The sequence below is a fragment of the Oncorhynchus gorbuscha genome, linkage group LG09, assembly GCF_021184085.1.
Source record: "Oncorhynchus gorbuscha isolate QuinsamMale2020 ecotype Even-year linkage group LG09, OgorEven_v1.0, whole genome shotgun sequence".
In the NCBI taxonomy this organism is placed as follows: Eukaryota; Metazoa; Chordata; class Actinopteri; order Salmoniformes; family Salmonidae; genus Oncorhynchus; species Oncorhynchus gorbuscha.
In genome coordinates, this window is record NC_060181.1 from 2,188,288 (window position 1) to 2,215,437 (window position 27,150).

At 46.4% G+C, this 27,150-nt stretch overlaps 1 protein-coding gene across 1 annotated transcript in view; it reads left to right on the plus strand.

Moving 5' to 3' along the window:
- Window positions 1–1,698: 1,698 nt before the first annotated feature.
- Window positions 1,699–27,150, plus strand: part of LOC124043069 (protein CBFA2T1-like) — a 182,961-nt gene continuing 157,509 nt past the window's right edge. Inside the window, exon 1 of the mRNA XM_046361242.1 lies at window positions 1,699–2,187. The gene's annotated coding sequence lies outside the window, so the exon portion shown is untranslated. The remainder of the gene's footprint in view (window positions 2,188–27,150) is intronic.

Here is a 27,150-nt window from a genome sequence, read left to right on the forward strand (position 1 = left end):
GATTGGCTCAGCTCTACTCTACTCTGCCTGGCTCAGCTCTACTCTACTCTGATTGGCACAGCTCTACTCTACACTGATTGGCCCAGCTCTACTCTACTCTGATTGGCTCAGCTCTACTCTGCTCTGCCTGGCTCAGCTCTACTCTACTCTGATTGGCCCAGCTCTACTCTACTCTGATTGGCCCGGCTCTACTCTACTCTGATTGGCTCGGCTCTACTCTACTCTGATTGGCTCGGCTCTACTCTACTCTAATTGGCTCGGCTCTACTCTACTCTGATTGGCCCAGCTCTACTCTACTCTGATTGGCTCAGCTCTACTCTGCTCTGCCTGGCTCAGCTCTACTCTACTCTGATTGGCTCAGCTCTACTCTACTCTGATTGGCCCTGCTCTACTCTACTCTGATTAGCCCAGCTCTACTCTACTCTGATTGGCTCAGCTCTACTCTACTCTGATTGGCTCGGCCCTACTCTACTCTGATTGGCTCGGCTCTACTCTACTCTGATTGGCTCAGCTCTACTCTGCTCTGGCTGGCTCAGCTCTACTCTACTCTGATTGGCCCAGCTCTACTCTACTCTGCATGGCTCAGCTCTACTCTACTCTGATTGGCTCAGCTCTACTCTACTCTGATTGGCTCAGCTCTACTCTACTCTGCCTTTCTCAGCTGGTGGATTGACTTCCATATGGTGGGGAAAGTTTTTTGGGTTACTGCAGGGTAACCTGCGTGAGTTTAGAGAGAGAGAGGCTACAGATTATGTACAGACTCAGTGAGCATAGCCTTGCTATTGAGAAAGGCCGCCGTAGGCAGACATGGCTCTCAAGAGAAGACAGGATATGTGCACACTGACCACACAATTATGTGGAAACTGAGCTGCACTTCGTAACCGCCTGCCCATTGTTTGACCATATTAGAGACAAAGATTTCCCTCAGATTACACAGATCTACAATGAATTCGAAAATAAAATCCTCATAAACAGTAGATATGGGTGAAATACCACAGTGTGACATAACAGCAGCAATATTTGTGACCTGCTGCCACAAGAAAAGGTCAACCAGTGAAGAACAAACACCATTGTAAATAAAAACCCATATTTATGTTGATTTATTCCCCTTTTGTACCTATTTGCACATAACATGACATCTGAAATGTCTTTATTCTTATGGAACTTCTGTGAATGTAATGTTTAATGTTAATTTGTATTGTTTATTTCACTTCTGTGAATGTAATGTTTAACGTTAATTTGTATTGTTTATTTCACTTCTGTTCATTATTAATTTAATTTGCTTCGTCAACGTTCACATGTCAATAAATCCCCTTGAATTGAATAGAGTTTTAGAGGGTGAGAGAGAGATGAGAGCAAGAGTGAGAAACAGAGTCCGTGCACATTCAGTCACCTACAGAGGCACATTTCAGAAGTTGCTCTAAATGAATGGGGCAATACAGATAACCCAGGTGACTTTTTTTTGTCTATAACACACCATTCTAGTCTATTATACACTTCTACTTGACCTCTACAACCTGTTTTGGGACACAGAGGCCACAGCCTGTTGGAGCTGCTTGCTCAGTCAGCCTGTCACACCTCCTCCTCCTCCCACCGCTGGGAGCCCGCCCACACCGACTCCCTCCACCTGGGTCCCGGAGCGCCGCCGACCGACCGACCCCAACTGCAGGAGGAAGCATCACTAATTCTATTCCTCGTTCTAACGGCAACCGACACACAACCGGGAGGCGCGCCAAATGTGCAAGTCCGAATGCGTGGTTATTCATCTCCTCTCTAACCTAGACTAGCCTATATATCTATAAGATAAATTCATTTAATTTCAACAGTCATTTTGGAAGATAAAAAGGGTTTCAACGACGGCAAGCTGAACAGAAGAGGTAGCTTATTTGATAGCGTCGCATCATCTCCGTGTTTTCTCTGTAGCTCGACTCGAACGCCTTGAACATCAGCTCGATTCCATCCAGAATGGTGTCTGCTGATTGAAGAATCCACCCTGCTGTGCTGCTCATGTGTTCTGGGTTTCTGACGGACCGTTCTGACTTCTTGAGCCGTATTTTTATTGACTGAACTGATAAACATTCGTCATTCTAACATTGATCGGAGTGGACTGGAGTCAGAGGCTGACTGGAAATACATTTTGCCCTCACACCATCGTAACGCATGGTGGGAATTGTGCATCTTTTCAGTGTAAGTGACATTTATTTATTCAGGCATTCACTCTCTTCTTTGCTTGTCCTTTATGTTGCTGTGTATATTTGGTTGTGGAGAGAAGTAAATATACGCTAGATCATCTGGTGAGACTTGCTGTAGCCCTGTTGCGTTATAGCCGTGGTGAAATGTATCGGATACAACAAAGGTGATTGCTGAAGTGGGCAATGGTTCTTTATGAAAATGCTTAGTCAAAAATATTGTCAAAATATGAATATTATATTAATTGAAATAATCTATGATCTAGACTATGGAATTGCGGTTTATATTCATGCGCAACTGGATATGGTATTATTGGAAATAAATGCGCGTAAATAAAGAGAATCTCTGTTGAAACAGACCTGTAAAAATATGACATTGATTTAATCAGCGGGCTGATTATGTTGTAGTTGTCATTTTTTCCTCGTGAAAGAATTGACTATGTATGTATGCAACGTGGTTCTTTCCGCGCGTAATCGTTTCATACAAAGATGATTTGGGCAGGCAGGTCACCCGTGATGTCAGTATTCAACATCCATCCTTGTTTTAGGACATCGGGAGATGACGTGAAAATCGGCCACTAGGGGCAACAGTCACCTTCAACTACATTTCAGTTTTGCGTGTATGGCATATGGGTTTCAAGGGTCTGCCTCTGGCTCCCATGGTGTTATGTTCGAATCCAGCAGGATATAAAGTTGTTTTTGATATTTTGGTTTTAAGTCGATCCCAAACCTTAACCGGAACTTTAAAAATTCGGAGTGATTCGGCGTGATCGGGTCTAGTCTGCTGGGGTGATCGGGTCTAGTCTACTGGGTGATGGGGTCTAGTCTACTGGGGTGATGGGGTCTAGTCTGCTGGGGTGATGGGGTCTAGTCTACTGGGGTGATGGGGTCTAGTCTACTGGGGTGATGGGGTCTAGTCTACTGGGGTGATGGGGTCTAGTCTACTGGGGTGATGGAGTCTAGTCTACTGGGGTGATGGGGTCTAGTCTACTGGGTGATGGGGTCTAGTCTGCTGGGGTGATGGGGTCTAGTCTACTGGGGTGATGGGGTCTACTCTACTGAGGTGATGGAGTCTAGTCTACTGGGGTGATGGGGTCTAGTCTACTGGGGTGATGGAGTCTAGTCTGCTGGGGTGATGGGGTCTAGTCTACTGGGGTGATGGGGTCTAGTCTACTGGGGTGATGGGGTCTAGTCTACTGGGGTGATGGAGTCTAGTCTACTGGGGTGATGGGGTCTAGTCTACTGGGGTGATGGGGTCTAGTCTACTGGGGTGATGGAGTCTAGTCTACTGGGGTGATGGGGTCTAGTCTACTGGGGTGATGGGGTCTAGTCTACTGGGGTGATGGGGTCTAATATATGCTGTTGAATAATAATAATAATAATAATATATGCCATTTAGCAGACGCTTTTATCCAAAGCGACTTACAGTCATGTGTGCATACATTCTACGTATGGGTGGTCCCGGGAATCGAACCCACTACCCTGGCGTTACAAGCGCCATGCTCTACCAACTGAGCTACAGAAGGACCACTACAATATTCATGTCAGTATGTAGTATATACAATGTAATGACAATATACATGTCAGTATGTAGTATATACAATGTAATGACAATATACATGGCAGGATGTAGTATATAAAATTGAATAATAATATTCATGTCAGTTTGAAAGAATGCTTTAATGTCCATGCCTGGCCAGCCTGTCTGCTCTCCCAACACACACACACACACACACACACACACACACACACACACACACACACACACACACACACACACACACACACACACACACACACACACACACACACACACACACACACACACACACACACACACCAATCTGTCACATCCAATGTCACCCCTTCGACCTGTGGTAGGCCTGCCACGTCAGCTGACAATCCCCTGGAGCCCTGAACCCGGTTAATTCAAGGGTCTTAGCAACACACTGTGGTGTCTGTGTTCCTGCTCTCCATAGTTTTGGTCGCTCTTCTTTTAAAGGTTGACATCTGTGGGACTTTGCATGTCATTAGAACACCACCTGGCCCAACCCCCACCGAGGACCAGTCACATCTCCTCAATCCATCCTGATGTTTTTACTCTCAACCCACTGAGACTTTGTCCCACAAATCCTCACATGACACCCCCCCCCCCCAAAAAAAAATCCAAGTTGAAGTTGAAATGGGATTTATTTTAGGGGGCAGTGGTTGTATTGGTAGTGGTGGGGTAGCCGAGAGTTTTGGCAAAAGTTTAACATTGAAATGAAAGGGTTTGGTTTATATTTTCTCAATAGGAAAGAAAGAAAAACACCGGGTATGGCATATGGGTTTCAAGCGTCTGCCTCTGGCTCCCATGGTGTTATGTTCGAATCCAGCAGGATATAAAGTTGTTTTTGATATTTTGGTTTTAAGTTGATCCCAAACCTTAACCGGAACTTTACAAATTCGGAGTGATTCGGCGTGATCGGGTCTAGTCTACTGGGGTGATGGGGTCTAGTCTACTGGGGTGATGGGGTCTGGTCTACTGAGGTGATGGGGTCTAGTCTACTGGGGTGATGGAGTCTGGTCTACTGGGGTGATGGGGTCTAGTCTACTGGGGTGATGGGGTCTGGTCTACTGAGGTGATGGGGTCTAGTCTACTGGGGTGATGGGGTCTAGTCTACTGGGGTGATGGGGTCTAGTCTACTGGGGTGATGGGGTCTACAATGCTGGGGTGATGGGGTCTAGTCTACTGGGGTGATGGGGTCTAGTCTACTGGGGTGATGGGGTCTAGTCTACTGGGGTGATGGGGTCTAATCTACTGGGGTGATGGGGTCTACTCTACTGGGGTGATGGGGTCTAGGCTGCTGGGGTGATGGGGTCCAGACTGCTGGGGTGATGGGGTCTAGACTACTGGGGTGATGGGGTCTAGTCTACTGGGGTGATGGGGTCTGGTCTACTGAGGTGATGGGGTCTAGTCTACTGGGGTGATGGAGTCTGGTCTACTGGGGTGATGGGGTCTAGTCTACTGGGGTGATGGGGTCTGGTCTACTGGGGTGATCGGGTCTAGTCTACTGGGGTGATGGGGTCTAGTCTACTGGGGTGATGGGGTCTACAATGCTGGGGTGATGGGGTCTAGTCTACTGGGGTGATGGGGTCTAGTCTACTGGGGTGATGGGGTCTAGTCTACTGGGGTGATGGGGTCTAATCTACTGGGGTGATGGGGTCTACTCTACTGGGGTGATGGGGTCTAGGCTGCTGGGGTGATGGGGTCCAGACTGCTGGGGTGATGGGGTCTAGACTACTGGGGTGATGGGGTCTAGTCTACTGGGGTGATGGGGTCTAGTCTACTGGGGTGATGGGGTCTAGTCTACTGGGGTGATGGGGTCTAGTCTACTGGGGTGATGGGGTCTAGGCTGCTGGGGTGATGGGGTCTAGTCTACTGGGGTGATGGGGTCTAGTCTACTGGGGTGATGGGGTCTGGTCTACTGAGGTGATGGGGTCTAGTCTACTGGGGTGATGGAGTCTGGTCTACTGGGGTGATGGGGTCTAGTCTACTGGGGTGATGGGGTCTGGTCTACTGAGGTGATGGGGTCTAGTCTACTGGGGTGATGGGGTCTAGTCTACTGGGGTGATGGGGTCTAGTCTACTGGGGTGATGGGGTCTACAATGCTGGGGTGATGGGGTCTAGTCTACTGGGGTGATGGGGTCTAGTCTACTGGGGTGATGGGGTCTAGTCTACTGGGGTGATGGGGTCTAATCTACTGGGGTGATGGGGTCTACTCTACTGGGGTGATGGGGTCTAGGCTGCTGGGGTGATGGGGTCCAGACTGCTGGGGTGATGGGGTCTAGACTACTGGGGTGATGGGGTCTAGTCTACTGGGGTGATGGGGTCTGGTCTACTGAGGTGATGGGGTCTAGTCTACTGGGGTGATGGAGTCTGGTCTACTGGGGTGATGGGGTCTAGTCTACTGGGGTGATGGGGTCTGGTCTACTGGGGTGATCGGGTCTAGTCTACTGGGGTGATGGGGTCTAGTCTACTGGGGTGATGGGGTCTACAATGCTGGGGTGATGGGGTCTAGTCTACTGGGGTGATGGGGTCTAGTCTACTGGGGTGATGGGGTCTAGTCTACTGGGGTGATGGGGTCTAATCTACTGGGGTGATGGGGTCTACTCTACTGGGGTGATGGGGTCTAGGCTGCTGGGGTGATGGGGTCCAGACTGCTGGGGTGATGGGGTCTAGACTACTGGGGTGATGGGGTCTAGTCTACTGGGGTGATGGGGTCTAGTCTACTGGGGTGATGGGGTCTAGTCTACTGGGGTGATGGGGTCTAGTCTACTGGGGTGATGGGGTCTAGGCTGCTGGGGTGATGGGGTCTAGTCTACTGGGGTGATGGGGTCTAGTCTACTGGGGTGATGGGGTCTAGTCTACTGGGGTGATGGGGTCTACAATGCTGGGGTGATGGGGTCTAGTCTACTGGGGTGACGTGGTCTAGTCTGCTGGGGTGATGGGGTCTAGTCTACTGGGGTGATGGGGTCTAGGCTGCTGGGGTGATGGGGTCTAGTCTACTGGGGTGATGGGGTCTAGTCTACTGGGGTGATGGGGTCTAGTCTACTGGGGTGATGGGGTCTAGTCTACTGGGGTGATGGGGTCTAGTCTGCTGGGGTGATGGGGTCTAGTCTACTGGGGTGATGGGGTCTGGTCTACTGGGGTGATGAGGTCTAGTCTACTGGGGTGATGGAGTCTAGTCTACTGGGGTGATGGGGTCTAGTCTACTGGGGTGATGGGGTCTGGTCTACTGGGGTGATGTGGTCCAGACTGCTGGGGTGATGGGGTCTAGTCTACTGGGGTGATGGAGTCTAGTCTACTGGGGTGATGGAGTCTAGTCTACTGGGGTGATGTGGTCTAGAAGAAATTCCCTTACATTGATGATTATTTTTCTAAACCAATCAGTTTCCACGTTGATTCAACGTTATAACACGTTCCTGGTTGAAATGACATGGAAACAACGTTGATTCAACGTTCAGTGTTTGCCCAGTAGGTAGCTAGACTGCTAACTGCTGATTAACTGCTGAAAACACTACCAAGAATTGAATTTAGTTGAACTACCACCAAGCTACTGCAACATTGTGACGCTCGTCGTCGGTGGAAGGAAGAATGGACCAAAGGGCAGCGTGGAAAGTGTTCATGATATTTAGTTACAAGAAACACTCAAACAAAAATAACAAAATCCCAAAAACGAAAGGGAACAGTTCCGTCAGGCACAGACACTAAACAGAAAATAACACCCCACAAAACCCAAACGGAAAATCACAACTTATATATATGATCCCCAATCAGAGACAACGATAGACAGCTGCCTCTGATTGGGAACCACACTCACATGCAAAAACAACAAACAAAGTAATAGAAAACATAGATTTTCCCGCGTCACACCCTGACCTAACCAAACATAGAGAATAGATAAGGACCTCTAAGGTCGGGGAGTGACAAACATGTAGTTAAATTACTAGTTGAACGACCACCAAGCTACGGCAACATGTAGTTAAATTACTAGTTGAACGACCACCAAGCTACGGCAACATGTAGTTAAATTACTAGTTGAACGACCACCAAGCTACGGCAACATGTAGTTAAATTACTAGTTGAACGACCACCAAGCTACGACAACATTTAGTTAAATTACTAGTTGAACGACCACCAAGCTACGGCAACATGTAGTTAAATTACTAGTTGAACGACCACCAAGCTACGACAACATTTAGTTAAATTACTAGTTGAACGACCACCAAGCTATGGCAACATGTAGTTAAATTACTAGTTGAACGACCACCAAGCTACGGCAACATTTAGTTAAATTACTAGTTGAACGACCACCAAGCTACGGCAACATGTAGTTAAATTACTAGTTGAACGACCACCAAGCTACGGCAACATTTAGTTAAATTACTAGTTGAACGACCACCAAGCTACGGCAACATGTAGGAAATCAATAAATGTTCATCATTTGATTGTTCTGACTGGTCGGACTGTAGGCGAGACACACAACTTGAAACAGGCTTTTTAATTCACTCAGCATGTGTTTGAAGAGAAAAACATAGAAACAGTGAGAATGACATGTATCTCATCCTGGAATATCCAAGGCCTGAGGTCATCTGTCTTTGACCTAAAGAGCAGGAACCTGGACTTCATCAAATAAATCGTAAATACAGACATTGTCATCCTACAAGAAACATGGTATAGAGGACATGGTATTGCCCTCTAGGTTACAGAGAGCTGGGTCTGTACATAGTCAATAGGCTTCGAGGGGACTCCTACTGTAGGTACACCTATAGCTCATCTCTTGGCAGTAGTACTGTAGACTACTTTATCACTGACCTCAACCCAGAGTCTCTCAGAGCGTTCACAGTCAGACCACTGACACCCCTATCAGATCACAGCAAAACCACAGTCTACTTGAACAGAGCAATAACCAATCACAAGGCATCAAAGCCAAAGGAACCGAGTAATATTTAGAAATGATATAGATGGAAGGAAAGTATTGTGGAAACCTACCAAAAAAACCATTAGGCAACAACACATTCAATCCCTTTTAGACAACTTCCTGGACAAAACATGTCACTGTAATAATAGTGAAGGTGTAAACCTGGCAGTAGAAAACTTAAACAGTATATTTGACCTTTCAGGTTCCCTCCATCAAATCTAGAAATATCAAGCAGAAAATTAACAAAAATGACAAATGGTTTGATGAAGAATGCAAAAACCTGAGAAAGAAATAGAGAAATCTGTCCTAAAACATAGAGACCCAGACAACCTGAGTCACTAAAACAAAACAGAAAATGAAGGAACAGCAGCATGTCAGAAATCATCTCAATGTAAATGACGAATCAATACAATCAAACCACTTCTGGGATAATTGCAAACGTGAAACAAACAACAACACAAAGAATTATCTATTCAAAATGGATATGTATGAATAAACCACTTCTCCAATCTTTTTGGCTCTACAACAAAGAACAAACAGCAAAAACATATACATGATCAAATACAAATGTTAGGATCAAATATTAAAGACTACCAGAACCCACTGGATTCTCTAATTACCTTGAATGAACTACAGGACAAAACACAAACCCTCCAACCCAAAAAGGCCTGTGGTGTTGATGGTATCCTACATGAAATGATCAAATACACAGACCACAAATTCCATTTGGCTGTATGTACTAAAACTCTTTAACATCATCCTCAGCTCTGGTATATTTCCCAATATTTGGAACCATGGACTGGTCTGCTAAATGGCATATAGTATTATTATTATTATTATCACCCCAATCCACAAAAGTGGAGACACATTTGACCCCAATAACTACCGTGGAATATGCGTCAACAGTAACCTTGGGAAAATCCTCTGCACTATCATTAATAGCATACTTGTACATTTCCTCAATGAAAACAATGTACAAATTGGCTTTTTACCAAATTATCGTACGACAGACCACGTGTTCACCCTGCACACCCTGATAGACAAACAAACAAACCGAAACAAAGGCAAAGTCTTCTCATGCTTTGTTGATTTCAAAAAAGCCTTCGTCTCAATTTGGCATGAGGGTCGGCTATACAAATGGATGGAAAGTGGTGCTGGGGGTAAAACATACGACATTATAAAATTCATGTCCACAAACAACAAGTGTGCAGTTAAAATAAGCAAAAACACACTCATTTCTTCCCACAGGGCCGTGGGGTGAGACAGGGATGCAGCTTAAGCCCCACCCTCTTCAACATATATATCAATGAATTGGCACGGGCACTAGAAAAGTCTGCAGCACCCGGCCTCACCCTGCTAGAATCTGAAGTCAAATGTCTACTGTTTGCTGATGATCTGGTGCTTCTGTCGCCAACCAAGGAGGGCCTACAGCAGCATCTAGATCTTCTGCACAGATTCTGCCAGACTTGGGCCCTGATAGTAAATCTCAGTAAGACCAAAATAATGGTGTTCCAAAAAAGGTCCAGTCGCCAGGACCACATAAACAAATTCCATCTAGACACTGTTGCTCTAGAGCACACAAAAAACTATACATACAGTGGGGCAAAAAAGTATTTAGTCAGCCACCAATTGTGCAAGTTCTCCCACTTAAAAAGATGAGAGAGGCCTGTAATTTTCATCACAGGTACATGACAGTCAAAATGAGGGAAGAAAATCCAGAAAATCACATTGTAGGATTTTAAATGAATTTATTTGCAAATTATGGTGGAAAATAAGTATTTGGTCAATAACAAAAGTTTATCTCAATACTTTGTTATATACCCTGGCTGGTCCGTCTGGACTGCTGTGATTCTGGCTGGATGGACTTACTGGCTGGTCTGTCTGGCCTGCTGTGATTCTGGCTGGCTGGTCTGTCTGGCCTGCTGTGATTCTGGCTGGACTTTGGCTCTGTATGTCTACAGGTTGTAGCTGTCTGTCTGTTAGGGACCATCTCCCCAGCCACCAGGCTGTCCACTTGCCTAACACCTGTTCTGTTCTGTTGTGGAGTCACATTTAGTGGAGTGGTGTACTGTTGGATAGATAGGGGACAGGGTGGTGTACAGTTGGATAGATAGGGGACAGGGTGGTGTACTGTTGGATAGATAGGGGACAGGGTGGTGTACTGTTGGATAGATAGGGGACAGGGTGGTGTACTGTTGGAAAGATAGGAGACAGAATGGTGTACAGTTGGATAGATAGGGGACAGAATGGTGTACTGTTGGAAAGATAGGAGACAGAATGGTGTACAGTTGGATAGATAGGGGACAGAATGGTGTACTGTTGGATAGATAGGAGACAGAATGGTGTACAGTTGGATAGATAGGGGACAGGGTGGTGTACTGTTGGATAGATAGGAGACAGAATGGTGTACAGTTGGATAGATAGGAGACAGAATGGTGTATAGTTGGATAGATAGGAGACAGGGTGGGGTACTGTTGGATAGATAGGAGACAGAATGGTGTACAGTTGGATAGATAGGAGACAGAATGGTGTACAGTTGGATAGATAGGGGACAGGGTGGTGTACTGTTGGAATGATAGGGGACAGAATGGTGTACTGTTGGAAAGATAGGAGAAACAGCACAAGGCCATTTTTCTTGATCCACCAATAGAGCATGGAAGAGCCAAGCGCTGGAGTAGTAGTTGGACATGTTCAACCATGGTATTTCCTGTTCCAGGTAGTTGGACATGTTCAACCATGGTGTTTCCTGTTCCAGGTAGTTGGACATGTTCAACCATGGTATTTCCTTTCCCAGGTAGTTGGTTCAACCATGGTATTTCCTGTCCCAGGTAGTTGGACATGTTCAACCATGGTATTTCCTGTTCCAGGTAGTTGGACATGATCAACCATGGTATTTCCTGTCCCAGGTAGTTTGTTCAACCATGGTATTTCCTGTCCCAGGTAGTTGGTTCAACCATGGTATTTCCTGTCCCAGGTAGTTGGTTCAACCATGGTATTTCCTGTCCCAGGTAGTTGGTTCAACCATGGTATTTCCTGTCCCATGTAGTTGGTTCAACCATGGTATTTCCTCATTTCAAGGAGTGTCTGCTGCTCTGATTCCTTCCCTTTTTCTGCTAAATCATGACCTTAGTTTTCTGAAAGTTGATGTTGATTGTCCAGTTGATGTTGTATTCCTATAGAAGCTTGGTGACAGTAGGTCATCTGATCTGTTGTTGGCAGTAGGTCATCTGGGTAGACCCTGATCTGTTGGTGACAGTAGGTCATCTGATCTGTTGGGGACAGTAGGTCATCTGATTTGTTGGGGACAGTAGGTCATCTGATCTGTTGGGGACAGTAGGTCATCTGATCTGTTGGGGACAGTAGGTCATCTGATCTGTTGGGGACAGTAGGTCATCTGATTTGTTGGGGACAGTAGGTCATCTGATCTGTTGGTGGCAGTAGGTCATCTGATCTGTTGGGGACAGTAGGTCATCTGATTTGTTGGTGGCAGTAGGTCATCAGGGTAGACCTTGATCTGTTTGGGACAGTAGGTCATCTGGGTAGACCCTGATCTGTTGGGGACAGTAGGTCATTTGATCTGTTGGGGACAGTAGGTCCTCTGATCTGTTGGTGGCAGTAGGTCATCAGGGTAGACCTTGATCTGTTGGGGACAGTAGGTCATCTGGGTAGACCCTGATCTGTTGGTGACAGTAGGTCATCTGATCTGTTGGTGGCAGTAGGTCATCTGATCTGTTGGGGACAGTAGGTCATCTGATTTGTTGGTGGCAGTAGGTCATCTGGTTAGACCCTGATCTGTTGGTGACAGTAGGTCATCTGGGTAGACCCTGATCTGTTGGTGACAGTAGGTCATCTGGGTAGACCCTGATCTGTTGGTGACAGTAGGTCATCTGGGTACACCCTGATCTGTTGGGGACAGTAGGCCATCTGGTTAGACCCTGATCTGTTGGTGACAGTAGGTCATCTGATCTGTTGGTGACAGTAGGTCATCTGATCTGTTGGGGACAGTAGGTCATCTGGGTAGACCCTGATCTGTTGGGGACAGTAGGTCATCTGATTTGTTGGTGGCAGTAGGTCATCTGGTTAGACCCTGATCTGTTGGTGACAGTAGGTCATCTGGGTAGACCCTGATCTGTTGGGGACAGTAGGCCATCTGGTTAGACCCTGATCTGTTGGTGACAGTAGGTCATCTGATCTGTTGGTGACAGTAGGTCATCTGATCTGTTGGGGACAGTAGGTCATCTGGGTAGACCCTGATCTGTTGGGGACAGTAGGTCATCTGATCTGTTGGGGACAGTAGGGCATCTGATCTGTTGGGGACAGTAGGTCATCTGGGTAGACCCTGATCTGTTGGTGGCAGTAGGTCATCTGATCTGTTGGGGACAGTAGGTCATCTGATCTGTTGGGGACAGTAGGTCATCTGGGTAGACCCTGATCTGTTGGTGGCAGTAGGTCATCTGATCTGTTGGGGACAGTAGGGCATCTGATCTGTTGGTGACAGTAGGTCATCTGATCTGTTGGGGACAGTAGATCATCTGATCTGTTGGGGACAGTAGGTCATCTGATCTGTTGGTGACAGTAGGTCATCTGATCTGTTGGGGACAGTAGGTCATCTGGGTAGACCCTGATCTGTTGGTGGCAGTAGGTCATCTGATCTGTTGGTGACAGTAGGTCATCTGATCTGTTGGTGGCAGTAGGTCATCTTATCTGTTGGTGACAGTAGGCCATCTGGTTAGTCCTTGATCTGCTGGGGACAGATCATCTGTCACCAACAGTTCACTTCCGGCGCCGACAGAGATGGCCGCCTCGCTTCGCGTTCCTAGGAAACTATGCAGTTTTTAGTTTTTTTACGTGTTATTTCTTACATTAGTACCCCAGGTCATCTTAGGTTTCATTACATACAGTCGAGAAGAACTACTGAATATAAGATCAGCGTCAACTCACCATCAGTACGACCAAGAATATGTTTTCTGCGACGCGGATCCTGTGTTCTGCCTTACAAACAGGACAACGGAATGGATCGCATACAGCGACCCAAAAAAATGACTCCGAAAAAGAGGGAAACGTAGCGGTCTTCTGGTCAGACTCCGGACAAGGGCACATCGCGCACCACTCCCCAGCATTCTTCTTGCCAATGTCCAGTCTCTTGACAACAAGGTTGATGAAATCCGAGCAAGGGTAGCATTCCAGAGGGACATCAGAGACTGCAACGTTCTCTGCTTCACGGAAACATGGCTTACTGGGAAGACGCTATCCGATGCGGTGCAGCCAACGGGTTTCTCCACGCATCGCGCCGACAGAAACAAACATCTTTCTGGTAAGAAGAGTGGCGGGGGCGTATGCCTCATGACTAACGAGACATGGTGTGATGAAAGAAACATACAGGAACTCAAATCCTTCTGTTCACCTGATTTAGAATTCCTCACAATCAAATATAGACCGCATTATCTCCCAAGAGAATTCTCTTAGATTATAATCACAGCCGTATATATCCCCCCCCAAGCAGACACATCGATGGCTCTGAACGAACTTTATTTAACTCTTTGAAAACTGGAAACCATTTATCCGGAGGCTGCATTCATTGTAGCTGGGGATTTTAACAAAGCTAATCTGAAAACAAGACTCCCTAAATTTTATCAGCATATCGATTGCGCAACCAGGGGTGGTAAAACCTTGGATCATTGTTACTCTAACTTCCGCGACGCATATAAGGCCCTGCCCCCTTTCGGAAAAGCTGACCACGACTCCATTTTGTTGATCCCTGCCTACAGGCAGAAACTTAAACAAGAGGCTCCCACGCTGAGGTCTGTCCAACGCTGGTCCGACCAAGCGGACTCCACACTCCAAGACTGCTTCCATCACGTGGACTGGGACATGTTTCGTATTGCGTCAGATAAAAATATTGACGAATACGCTGATTCGGTGTGCTAGTTCGTTAGAACGTGCGTTGAAGATGTCGTTCCCATAGCAACGATAAAAACATTCCCTAACCAGAAACCGTGGATTGATGGCAGCATTCGCGTGAAACTGAAAGCGCGAACCACTGCTTTTAATTAGGGCAAGGTGTCTGGCAACATGACCGAATACAAACAGTGCAGCTATTCCCTCCGCAAGGCTATTAAACAAGCTAAGCGTCAGTACAGAGACAAAGTAGAATCTCAATTCAACGGCTCAGACACAAGAGGCATGTGGCAGGGTCTACAGTCAATCACGGACTACAAGAAGAAACCCAGCCCAGTCACGGACCAGGATGTCTTGCTCCCAGGCAGACTAAATAACTTTTTTGCCCGCTTTGAGGACAATACAGTGCCACTGACACGGCCTGCAACAAAAACATGCGGTCTCTCCTTCACTGCAGCCGAGGTGAGTAAGACATTTAAACGTGTTAACCCTTGCAAGGCTGCAGGCCCAGACGGCATCCCCAGCCGCGCCCTCAGAGCATGCGCAGACCAGCTGGCCGGTGTGTTTACGGACATATTCAATCAATCCCTATACCAGTCTGCTGTTCCCACATGCTTCAAGAGGGCCACCATTGTTCCTTTTCCCAAGAAAGCTAAGGTAACTGAGCTAAACGACTACCGCCCCGTAGCACTCACTACCGTCATCATGAAGTGCTTTGAGAGACTAGTCAAGGACCATATCACCTCCACCCTACCTGACACCCTAGACCCACTCCAATTTGCTTACCGCCCAAATAGGTCCACAGACGATGCAATCTCAACCACACTGCACACTGCCCTAACCCACCTGGACAAGAGGAATACCTATGTGAGAATGCTGTTCATCGACTACAGCTCGGCATTCAACACCATAGTACCCTCCAAGCTCGTCATCAAGCTCGAGACCCTGGGTCTCGACCCCGCCCTGTGCAACTGGGTACTGGACTTCCTGACGGGCCGCCCCCAGGTGGTGAGGGTAGGCAACAACATCTCCTCCCCGCTGATCCTCAACACGGGGGCCCCACAAGGGTGCGTTCTGAGCCCTCTCCTGTACTCCCTGTTCACCCACGACTGCGTGGCCACGCACGCCTCCAACTCAATCATCAAGTTTGCGGACGACACAACAGTGGTAGGCTTGATTACCAACAACGACGAGACGGCCTACAGGGAGGAGGTGAGGGCCCTCGGAGTGTGGTGTCAGGAAAATAACCTCACACTCAACATCAACAAAACTAAGGAGATGATTGTGGACTTCAGGAAACAGCAGAGGGAACACCCCCTATCCACATCGATGGAACAGTAGTGGAGAGGGTAGCAAGTTTTAAGTTCCTCGGCATACACATCACAGACAAACTGAATTGGTCCACTCACACTGACAGCGTCGTGAAGAAGGCGCAGCAGCGCCTCTTCAACCTCAGGAGGCTGAAGAAATTCGGCTTGTCACCAAAAGCACTCACAAACTTCTACAGATGCACAATCGAGAGCATCCTGGCGGGCTGTATCGTCCCGCCTGGTACGGCAACTGCTCCGCCCTCAACCGTAAGGCTCTCCAGAGGGTAGTGAGGTCTGCACAACGCATCACCGGGGGCAAACTACCTGCCCTCCAGGACACCTACACCACCCGATGTTACAGGAAGGCCATAAAGATCATCAAGGACATCAACCACCCGAGCCACTGCCTGTTCAACCTGCTATCATCCAGAAGGCGAGGTCAGTACAGGTGCATCAAAGCTGGGACCGAGAGACTGAAAAACAGCTTCTATCTCAAGGCCATCAGACTGTTAAACAGCCACCACTAATATTGAGTGGCTGCTGCCAACACACTGTCATTGACACTGACCCAACTCCAGCCACTCTAATAATGGGAATTGATGGGAAATGATGTAAATATATCACTAGCCACTTTAAGCAATGCTACCTTATATAATGTTACTTACCCTACATTATTCATCTCATATGTATAAGTAATATACTGTACTCTACATCATCGACTGCATCCTTATGTAATACATGTATCACTAGCCACTTTAACTATGCCACTTTGTTTACATACTCATCTCATATGTATATACTGTACTCAATACCATCTACTGTATCTTGCCTATGCTGCTCTGTACCATCACTCATTCATATATCCTTATGTACATATTCTTTATCCCCTTACACTGTGTATAAGACAGTAGTTTTGGAATTGTTAGTTAGATTACTTGTTGGTTATCACTGCATTGTCGGAACTAGAAGCACAAGCATTTCGCTACACTCGCATTAACATCTGCTGACCATGTGTATGTGACAAATACATTTTTATTTGATTTGATTTAGAGCAGGAATCCAGGGGCTGCAGAGTCCAGGGGCTGCAGATTTGTCCAACAACACTGCTAGTGTCCCCCTCTCTCTCTCTGCTGCAGCTCCACCTTCACTACACACAGCTCCTCTCTGAGGACAACATGCCCCCCCCTCTCTCTCTGCTGCAGCTCCACCTTCACTACACACAGCTCCTCTCTGAGGACAACATGCCCCCCCCTCTCTCTCTGCTGCAGCTCCACCTTCACTACACACAGCTCCTCTCTGAGGACAACATGTCCCCCCCTCTCTCTCTGCTGCAGCTCCACCTTCACTACACACAGCTCCTCTCTGAGGACAACATGCCCCCCTCTCTCTCTGCTGCAGCTCCACCTTCACTACACACAGCTCGGAGGACAACATGTCCCCCTCTCTCTCTGCTGCAGCTCCACCTTCACTACACACAGCTCCTCTGAGGACAACATGTCCCCCCCCTCTCTCTCTGCTGCAGCTCCACCTTCACTACACACAGCCCCTCTCTGAGGACAACATGTCCCCCCTCTCTCTCTGCTCCAGCTCCACCTTCACTACACACAGCTCCTCTCTGAGGACAACATGTCCCCCCCTCTCTCTCTGCTACAGCTCCAACTTCACTACACACAGCTCCTCTCTGAGGACAACATGTCCCCTTCTCTCTCTCTCTGCTGCAGCTCCACCTTCACTACACACAGCTCCTCTCGGAGGATATCATTGGACTGTGGCATTTGTTCAAAGTTCTGTCTTAACTCTTCCATCAGCTTCTGGACAGTGTTACATTCTAATGTCTCAACTCTCCCATCAGCGTCTGGACAGTGTTACATTCTAATGTCTCAACTCTTCCATCAGCTTCTGGAAAGTGTTACATTCTAATGTCTCAACTCTCCCATCAGCGTCTGGACAGTGTTACATTCTAATGTCTCAACTCATCCATCAGCATCTGGACAGTGTTACATTCTAATGTCTCAACTCTCCCATCAGCGTCTGGACAGTGTTACATTCTAATGTCTCAACTCTCCCATCAGCTTCTGGACAGTGTTACATTCTAATGTCTCAACTCTCCCATCAGCGTCTGGACAGTGTTACATTCTAATGTCTCAACTCTCCCATCAGCGTCTGGACAGTGTTACATTCTAATGTCTCAACTCTCCCATCAGCGTCTGGACAGTGTTACATTCTAATGTCTCAACTCTCCCATCAGCGTCTGGACAGTGTTACATTCTAATGTCTCAACTCTCCCATCAGCGTCTGGACAGTGTTACATTCTAATGTCTCAACTCTCCCATCAGCGTCTGGACAGTGTTACATTCTAATGTCTCAACTCTCCCATCAGCGTCTGGACAGTGTTACATTCTAATGTCTCAACTCTCCCATCAGCGTCTGGACAGTGTTACATTCTAATGTCTCAACTCTCCCGTCAGCGTCTGGACAGTGTTACATTCTAATGTCTCAACTCTCCCATCAGCGTCTGGACAGTGGACAGAGTCAGTCAGCTCCACTTCAAGTAGGGAAAGGCAGTTCTGGATTCGTTTCACTGATGGTGTTTCTGGTGTGCACACAGCTGCCACAGGTGTTGTACTGTGGGCCTCCTGTTTTGATGGCCAGGTTTTGAGAGTTGCAGGCGATGTTAGTTTGTAGTTCATTATCCACTAGTGTTTTCATCATGTGCAACTCTTCTTCAATCTGCTCTTGACTGGCTTCAGATCCTTGGAAAATGACTATTCCGTTACTCTATATATTAATGGGACATTTTGGGGTTATGTCCAAATACGATTGTCTCATTGTCTTGTTTCCAGACATTTTAAGTTGTTTGTTTGCCTTGCGCCAGGTTGCCAAGCATTTAGACGTTCAGTGAAAAGACAAGATACGTCTTTATTTATTTGTCTTTTTGTTGCATAAAGGTTTTAGGGTTTCTGGGTGTTCTTTTAAAAAACCTTTGCTTTATATTCTTCCTGCCTGCTTCACTGACAAATGCCTTCTGCATATTTGATTGCAAGGTTTCTGAGCTTTGGGGGGCTTGTTACTGTCTCCATCTTAGTTGATTACGGTTGCACACAGCACATGTTGCAGCTGGGTTTCACTTGGCTAGTTGTAGCTAGCCGTTTTTAAATGGAAACTAAGTTGAACTTGTACTCTTCCTTTAAATCATTTGAAGTATGATATAAAATACTAGATATTACGAGTTCATCATTTTACCAGCTACTCTTGGAACTTGGAACTCTCTCTCTCTCTCTCTCTCTCTCTGTCTCTCTCTCTCTCTCTGTCTCTCTCTCTCTCTCTCCCTCTCTCTCTCTCTCTCCCTCTCTCTCCCTCTCTCTCTCTCTGTCTCTCTCTGTCTCTCTCTCTCTCTCTCCCTCTCTCTCTCTCTCTCTCTCTCTCTCTCTCTCTCTCTCTCTCTCTCTCTCTCTCTCTCTCTCTCTCTCTCTCTCTCTCTCTCTCTCTCTCTCTCTCTCTCTCTCTCTCTCTCTCTCTCTCTCTCTCTCTCTCTCTCTCTGTCTCTCTCTCTGTCTGTCTCTCTCTCTGTCTCTCTCTGTCTCTCTCTCTCTCTCTCTCTCTCTCTCTCTCTCTCTCTCTCTCTCTCTCTCTCTCTCTCTCTCTCTCTCTCTCTCTCTCTCTCTCTCTCTCTCTCTCTCTCTCTCTCTCTCTCTCTCTCTCTCTCTCTCTCTCTCTCTCTCTCCTCTCTCTCTCTCTCTCCTCTCTCTCTCTCTCTCTCTCTCTCTGTCTCTCTCTGTCTCTCTCTCTCTCTCTCTCTCTCTCTCTCTCTCCTCTCTCTCTCTCTCTCTCTCTCTCTCTCTCTCTCTCTCTCTCTCTCTCTCTCTCTCTCTCTCTCTCTCTCTCTCTCTCTCTCTGTCTCTCTCTGTCTCTCTCTCTCTCTCTCTCTCTCTCTCTCTCTCTCTCTCTCTCTCTCTCTCTCTCTCTCTCTCTCTCTCTCTCTCTCTCTCTCTCTCTCTCTCTCTCTCTCTCTCTCTCTCTCTCTCTCTCTCTCTCTCTCTCTCTCTCTCTCTCTCTCTCTCTCTCTCTCTCTCTCTCTCTCTCTCTCTCTCTCTCTCTCTCTCTCTCTCTCTCTCTCTCTCTCTCTCTCTCTCTCTCTCTCTCTCTCTCTCTCTCTCTCTCTCTCTCTCTCTCTCTCTCTCTCTCTCTCTCTCTCTCTCTCTCTCTCTCTCTCTCTCTCTCTCTCTCTCTCTCTCTCTCTCTCTCTCTCTCTCTCTCTCTCTCTCTCTCTCTCTCTCTCTCTCTCTCTCTCTCTCTCTCTCTCTCTCTCTCTCTCTCTCTCTCTTCTCTCTCTCTCTCTCTCTGTCTCTCTCTGTCTCTCTCTCTCTCTCTCTCTCCTCTCTCTCTCTCTCTCTCTCCTCTCTCTCTCTCTCTCTCTCTCTCTCTCTCTCTCTCTCTCTCTCCTCTCTCTCTCTCTCTCTCTCTCTCTCTCTCTCTCTCTCTCTCTCTCTCTCTCTCTCTCTCTCTCTCTCTCTCTCTCTCTCTCTCTCTCTCTCTCTCTCTCTCTCTCTCTCTCTCTCTCTCTCTCTCTCTCTCTCTCTCTCTCTCTCTCTCTCCCTCTCTCCCTCTCTCTCTCTAGAGGGAGAAGGGATAGAGGGATGGAAGAATGTGGGGAAGGAGGATATGGGAAAGCCTTTTTTCTATAGGGCTCTGGTCTAAAGTAGTGCACTATATAGGGAATAGGGTTCTATAGGGCTCTGGTCTAAAATAGTGTACTATATAGGGAATAGGGTGCCATAGGGCCCTGGTCTAAAGTAGTGCACTATATAGGGAATAGGGTTCCATAGGGTTCTGGTCTAAAGTAGTGCACTATATAGGGAATAGGGCTCTGGTCTAAAGTAGTGCACTATATAGGGAATAGGGCTCTGGTCTAAAGTAGTGCACTATATAGGGAATAGGGCTCTGGTCTAAAGTAGTGTACTATATAGGGAATAGGGCTCTGGTCTAAAGTAGTGCACTATATAGGGAATAGGGCTCTGGTCTAAAGTAGTGCACTATATAGGGAATAGGTCTCTGGTCTAAAGTAGTGCACTATATAGGGAATAGGCCTCTGGTCTAAAGTAGTGCACTATATAGGGAATAGGCCTCTGGTCTAAAGTAGTGCACTATATAGGGAATAGGCCTCTGGTCTAAAGTAGTGCACTATATAGGGAATAGGTCTCTGGTCTAAAGTAGTGCACTATATAGGGAATAGGCCTCTGGTCTAAAGTAGTGCACTATATAGGGAATAGGTCTCTGGTCTAAAGTAGTGCACTATATAGGGAATAGGCCTCTGGTCTAAAATAATGCACTATATAGGGAATAGGGCTCTGGTCAAAAGTAGTGCACTATATAGGGAATAGGCCTCTGGTCTAAAATAATGCACTATATAGGGAATAGGGCTCTGGTCAAAAGTAGTGCACTATATAGGGAATAGGCCTCTGGTCTAAAGTAGTGCACTATATAGGGAATAGGGTTCTATAGGGCTCTGGTCTAAAGTAGTGCACTATATAGGGAATAGGGTTCTATAGGGCTCTGGTCTAAAGTAGTGCACTATATAGGGAATAGGGTTCTATAGGGCTCTGGTCTAAAATAGTGTACTATATAGGGAATAGGGTGCCATAGGGCCCTGGTCTAAAGTAGTGCACTATATAGGGAATAGGGTTCCATAGGGTTCTGGTCTAAAGTAGTGCACTATATAGGGAATAGGGCTCTGGTCTAAAGTAGTGCACTATATAGGGAATAGGGCTCTGGTCTAAAGTAGTGCACTATATAGGGAATAGGGCTCTGGTCTAAAGTAGTGTACTATATAGGGAATAGGGCTCTGGTCTAAAGTAGTGCACTATATAGGGAATAGGGCTCTGGTCTAAAGTAGTGCACTATATAGGGAATAGGTCTCTGGTCTAAAGTAGTGCACTATATAGGGAATAGGCCTCTGGTCTAAAGTAGTGCACTATATAGGGAATAGGCCTCTGGTCTAAAGTAGTGCACTATATAGGGAATAGGCCTCTGGTCTAAAGTAGTGCACTATATAGGGAATAGGTCTCTGGTCTAAAGTAGTGCACTATATAGGGAATAGGCCTCTGGTCTAAAGTAGTGCACTATATAGGGAATAGGTCTCTGGTCTAAAGTAGTGCACTATATAGGGAATAGGCCTCTGGTCTAAAATAATGCACTATATAGGGAATAGGGCTCTGGTCAAAAGTAGTGCACTATATAGGGAATAGGCCTCTGGTCTAAAGTAGTGCACTATATAGGGAATAGGGTTCTATAGGGCTCTGGTCTAAAGTAGTGCACTATATAGGGAATAGGGTTCTATAGGGCTCTGGTCTAAAGTAGTGCACTATATAGGGAATAGGGTTCTATAGGGCTCTGGTCTAAAGTAGTGTACTATATAGGGAATAGGGTTCTATAGGGCTCTGGTCTAAAGTAGTGTACTATGTAGGGAATAGGGTTCTATAGGGCTCTGGTCTAAAGTAGTGCACTATATAGGGAATAGGGTTCTATAGGGCTCTGGTCTAAAGTAGTGCACTATATAGGGAATAGGGTTCTATAGGGCTCTGGTCTAAAGTAGTGCACTATATAGGGAATAGGGTGCTATAGGGCTCTGGTCTAAAGTAGTGCACTATATAGGGAATAGGGTTCTATAGGGCTCTGGTCTAAAGTAGTGCACTATATAGGGAATAGGGTTCTATAGGGCTCTGGTCTAAAGTAGTGCACTATATAGGGAATAGGGTTCTATAGGGCTCTGGTCTAAAGTAGTGCACTATATAGGGAATTGGGTGCCATTTGGGACGTACGTTGACTCACTAGGCTAGACGACACGCAGCCTTATGTACTATGGACGTCTATGGTTCTGTATCTGTGTGGAATGTATAATTGACAGGGGAATATAATGCCTGTAATCACCTTTACCATGTGACAGGGTGGACTGACTCAATACCTTTACCATGTGACAGGGGAATATAATGCCTGTAATCACCTTTACCATGTGACTGGGTGGACTGACTCAATACCTTTACCATGTGACAGGGTGGACTGACTCAATACCTTTACCATGTGACTGGGTGGACTGACTCAATACCTTTACCATGTGACTGGGTGGACTGACTCAATACCTTTACCATGTGACTGGGTGGACTGACTCAATATCTTTACCATGTGACAGGGTGGACTGACTCAATACCTTTACAATGTGACTCAATACCTTTACCATGTGACAGGGTGGACTGACTCAATACCTTTACCATGTGACAGGGGAATATAATGCCTGTAATCACCTTTACCATGTGACTGGGTGGACTGACTCAATACCTTTACCATGTGACAGGGTGGACTGACTCAATACCTTTACCATGTGACTGGGTGGACTGACTCAATACCTTTACCATGTGACTCAATACCTTTACCATGTGACTCAATACCTTTACCATGTGACAGGGGAATATAATGCCTGTAATCACCTTGACCATGTGACAGGGTGGACTGACTCAATACCTTTACCATGTGACTGGGTGGACTGACTCAATACCTTTACCATGTGACAGGGTGGACTGACTCAATACCTTTACCATGTGACTGGGTGGACTGACTCAATACCTTTACCATGTGACAGGGTGGAATGACTCAATACCTTTACCATGTGACTGGGTGGACTGACTCAATACCTTTACCATGTGACTGGGTGGACTGACTCAATACCTTTACCATGTGACTGGGTGGACTGACTCAATACCTTTACCATGTGACAGGGTGGACTGACTCAATACCTTTACCATGTGACTCAATACCTTTACCATGTGACAGGGTGGACTGACTCAATACCTTGACCATGTGACAGGGTGGACTGACTCAATACCTTTACCATGTGACTGGGTGGACTGACTCAATACCTTTACCATGTGACTGGGTGGACTGACTCAATACCTTTACCATGTGACAGGGTGGAATGACTCAATACCTTTACAATGTGACTCAATACCTTTACCATGTGACTGGGTGGACTGACTCAATACCTTTACCATGTGACAGGGTGGACTTACTCAATACCTTTACAATGTGACTCAATACCTTTACCATGTGACAGGGTGGAATGACTCAATACCTTTACAATGTGACTCAATACCTTTACCATGTGACTGGGTGGACTGACTCAATACCTTTACCATGTGACAGGGTGGACTGACTCAATACCTTTACCATGTGACTGGGTGGACTGACTCAATACCTTTACCATGTGACAGGGTGGAATGACTCAATACCTTTACCATGGGACTGGGTGGACTGACTCAATACCTTTACCATGTGACAGGGGAATATAATGCCTGTAATCACCTTGACCATGTGACTGGGTGAACTGACTCAATACCTTTACCATGTGACAGGGGAATATAATGCCTGTAATCACCTTGACCACGTGACTGTCCACTGCCAAGCAATACAGACTCTCTATTAAATACTGAGGTGGCTTAAACATGACCCGACAGTGAATCCTACTCACCGGCTGAAGGGTCAGTGTTGGACAGTGAATCCTACTCACCGGCTGAAGGGTCAGTGTTGGACAGTGAATCCTACTCACCGGCTGAAGGGTCAGTGTTGGACAGTGAATCCTACTCACCGGCTGAAGGGTCAGTGTTGGACAGTGAATCCTACTCACCGGCTGAAGGGTCAGTGTTGGACAGTGAATCCTACTCACCGGCTGAAGGGTCAGTGTTGGACAGTGAATCCTACTCACCGGCTGAAGGGTCAGTGTTGGACAGTGAATCCTACTCACCGGCTGAAGGGTCAGTGTTGGACAGTGAATCCTACTCACCGGCTGAAGGGTCAGTGTTGGACAGTGAATCCTACTCACCGGCTGAAGGGTCAGTGTTGGACAGTGAATCCTACTCACCGGCTGAAGGGTCAGTGTTGGACAGTGAATCCTACTCACCGGCTGAAGGGTCAGTGTTGGACAGTGAATCCTACTCACCGGCTGAGAGAGACAGAAAGACTAGAGAGCGAGAGAGGGGGTTTGACTCTTTTTGGCATGAGGGTCTGCTATCTAAATATAATGGAGAGCGCTGTTGGGGGGAAACATACATCATTATCAATTCCATGTACACAAACAACTAGTGTGTGGTTAAAAATGGCAAAAAACACTGATTTCTTTCCTCAGAGTTGTAGTGTGAGACAGGGATGCAGTTTGTGCCCAATCTTCTTTAAAATGTATATAAAAAAATTGGTTAGGTAGGGCTCTAGAACAGTCTGAAGCACCCGGCCTCAACTTACTAGACTCTGAAGTCAAAGTCTGGAGTAGAGTCCCCTTAGCCAGCTGGTACTGGGACTCTGTTCACAAACACAAACAGTCCCCACAAGCCCAGGACAGCAACATGTTGGAAAGTATCAACAAAAAAACTGGAATAAAACATTCCAGTTTGTTCCGTTTTTTTGTTGATGCTTTCCAACATGTCAAATAATAATGTTTTTTTTGGCCCTAAACAGAGAGTACACCGTAGCAGAATACCTGACCACTGTGACTGACCCAAAATAAAGAAAAGCTTTGACTCTCTGTTGAGAGAGCTCGTCATAGGCAGACATGGCTCTCAAGAGAAGACAGGCTATGTGCCCATTGCCCACCAAATGAGGTGGAAACTGAGCTGCACTTCCTAACCTCCTGCCCAATGTATGACCATATTAGAGAGACATATTTCCCTCAGATTACACAGATCCACAAAGAATTTGAAAACAAATAAAATCCTGATAAACTCCCAGATCTACTGGGTGAAATACCACAGTGTGCCATCACAGCATCAATATTTGTGACCTGTTGCCAGGAGAAAAGGGCAACCAGTGAAGAACAAACACCATTGTCAATACAATCCATATTTATGTTTATTGGTTTCCCTTTCATACTTAAACTATTTGCACATTGTTACAACACTGTACATAGCCAGTAATATAAATATTTGAAATGTCTATATTCTTTGAAATATTTTGTGTAAAATATTAGTTTGTTTGCCTTGTTTATTTGTCTTTTATTTATTGCCTATTCCACTTGCTTTAGCAATGTATACATACGGTCTGTTTCCCATGCCAATAAAGCCCTTTGAATTGAAGACAGAGAGCGAGAGAAGGGGGAGGGAGAGGGAGTGTGTGTGTGTGTGAGAGAGAGAGAGAGATATATGCTGGAGAGAGAGGGAGAGGGAGGAGAGAGTGAGAGAGAGAGAGAGAGAGAGAGATAGATGCTGGAGAGAGAGGCGAGGGAGGAGAGAGAGAGAGAGAGAGAGAGAGAGAGAGAGAGAGAGAGAGAGAGAGAGAGAGAGAGAGAGAGAGATAGATGCTGGAGAGAGAGGGAGAGGGAGGAGAGAGTGAGAGATAGATGCTGGAGAGAGAAGGAGAGGGAGAGAGAGAGAGAGAGAGAGAGAGAGAGAGAGAGAGAGAGAGAGAGAGAGAGAGAGAGAGAGAGAGAGAGAGAGAGAGAGAGAGAGAGAGAGAGAGAATACTGATAGTGTTTAACTAGTATATTTGGTATATACAGGGATCTGTGCCAATGTAAAACTGTGAATATAAATCGGTTAATTGCAGCAGCATAGCAGTGATATACTCCAGATATTTGTTGAACCCCGAATGAATCCAACCTGGCAGCATCTACATCCACTAGCTAGCAGCCTCATAAAGCCAAGCGGCGGTGTATTTGTTCATATGCAATTCTCCTGGACCTGGATTAAATTGGATTGTGATTTCAATAGGCACTTTCTGCTTTGACCATGGCTGCATTCCAAATGGCCCTATTGGCTCTGGTGATAAATAGTGCATTATATAGGGAGTAAAATAGTGCATTATATAGGGAGTAAAATAGTGCATTATATAGGGAGTAAAATAGTGCATTATATAGGGAGTAAAATAGTGCATTATATAGGGAGTAAAATAGTGCATTATATAGGGAGTAAAATAGTGCATTATATAGGGAATACAATAGTGCATTATATAGGGAATAAAATAGTGCATTATGTTTGGCGTAGGATGCTATTTGCCACACCACCTTAGTGTTACAGACTCTGTGGAGGGACAAAGGGAGTTGGGGTGCTGTGTAGAGAAGAATGATTGTGTTGTCTAACGATCAGCAGGTGCCTGGTGCTGCGTAGAGAAGAATGATTGTGTTGTCTAACGATCAGCAGGTGCCTGGTGCTGCGTAGAGAAGGATGATTGTGTTGTCTAACGATCAGCAGGTGCCTGGTGCTGCGTAGAGAAGAATGATTGTGTTGTCTAACGATCAGCAGGTGCCTGGTGCTG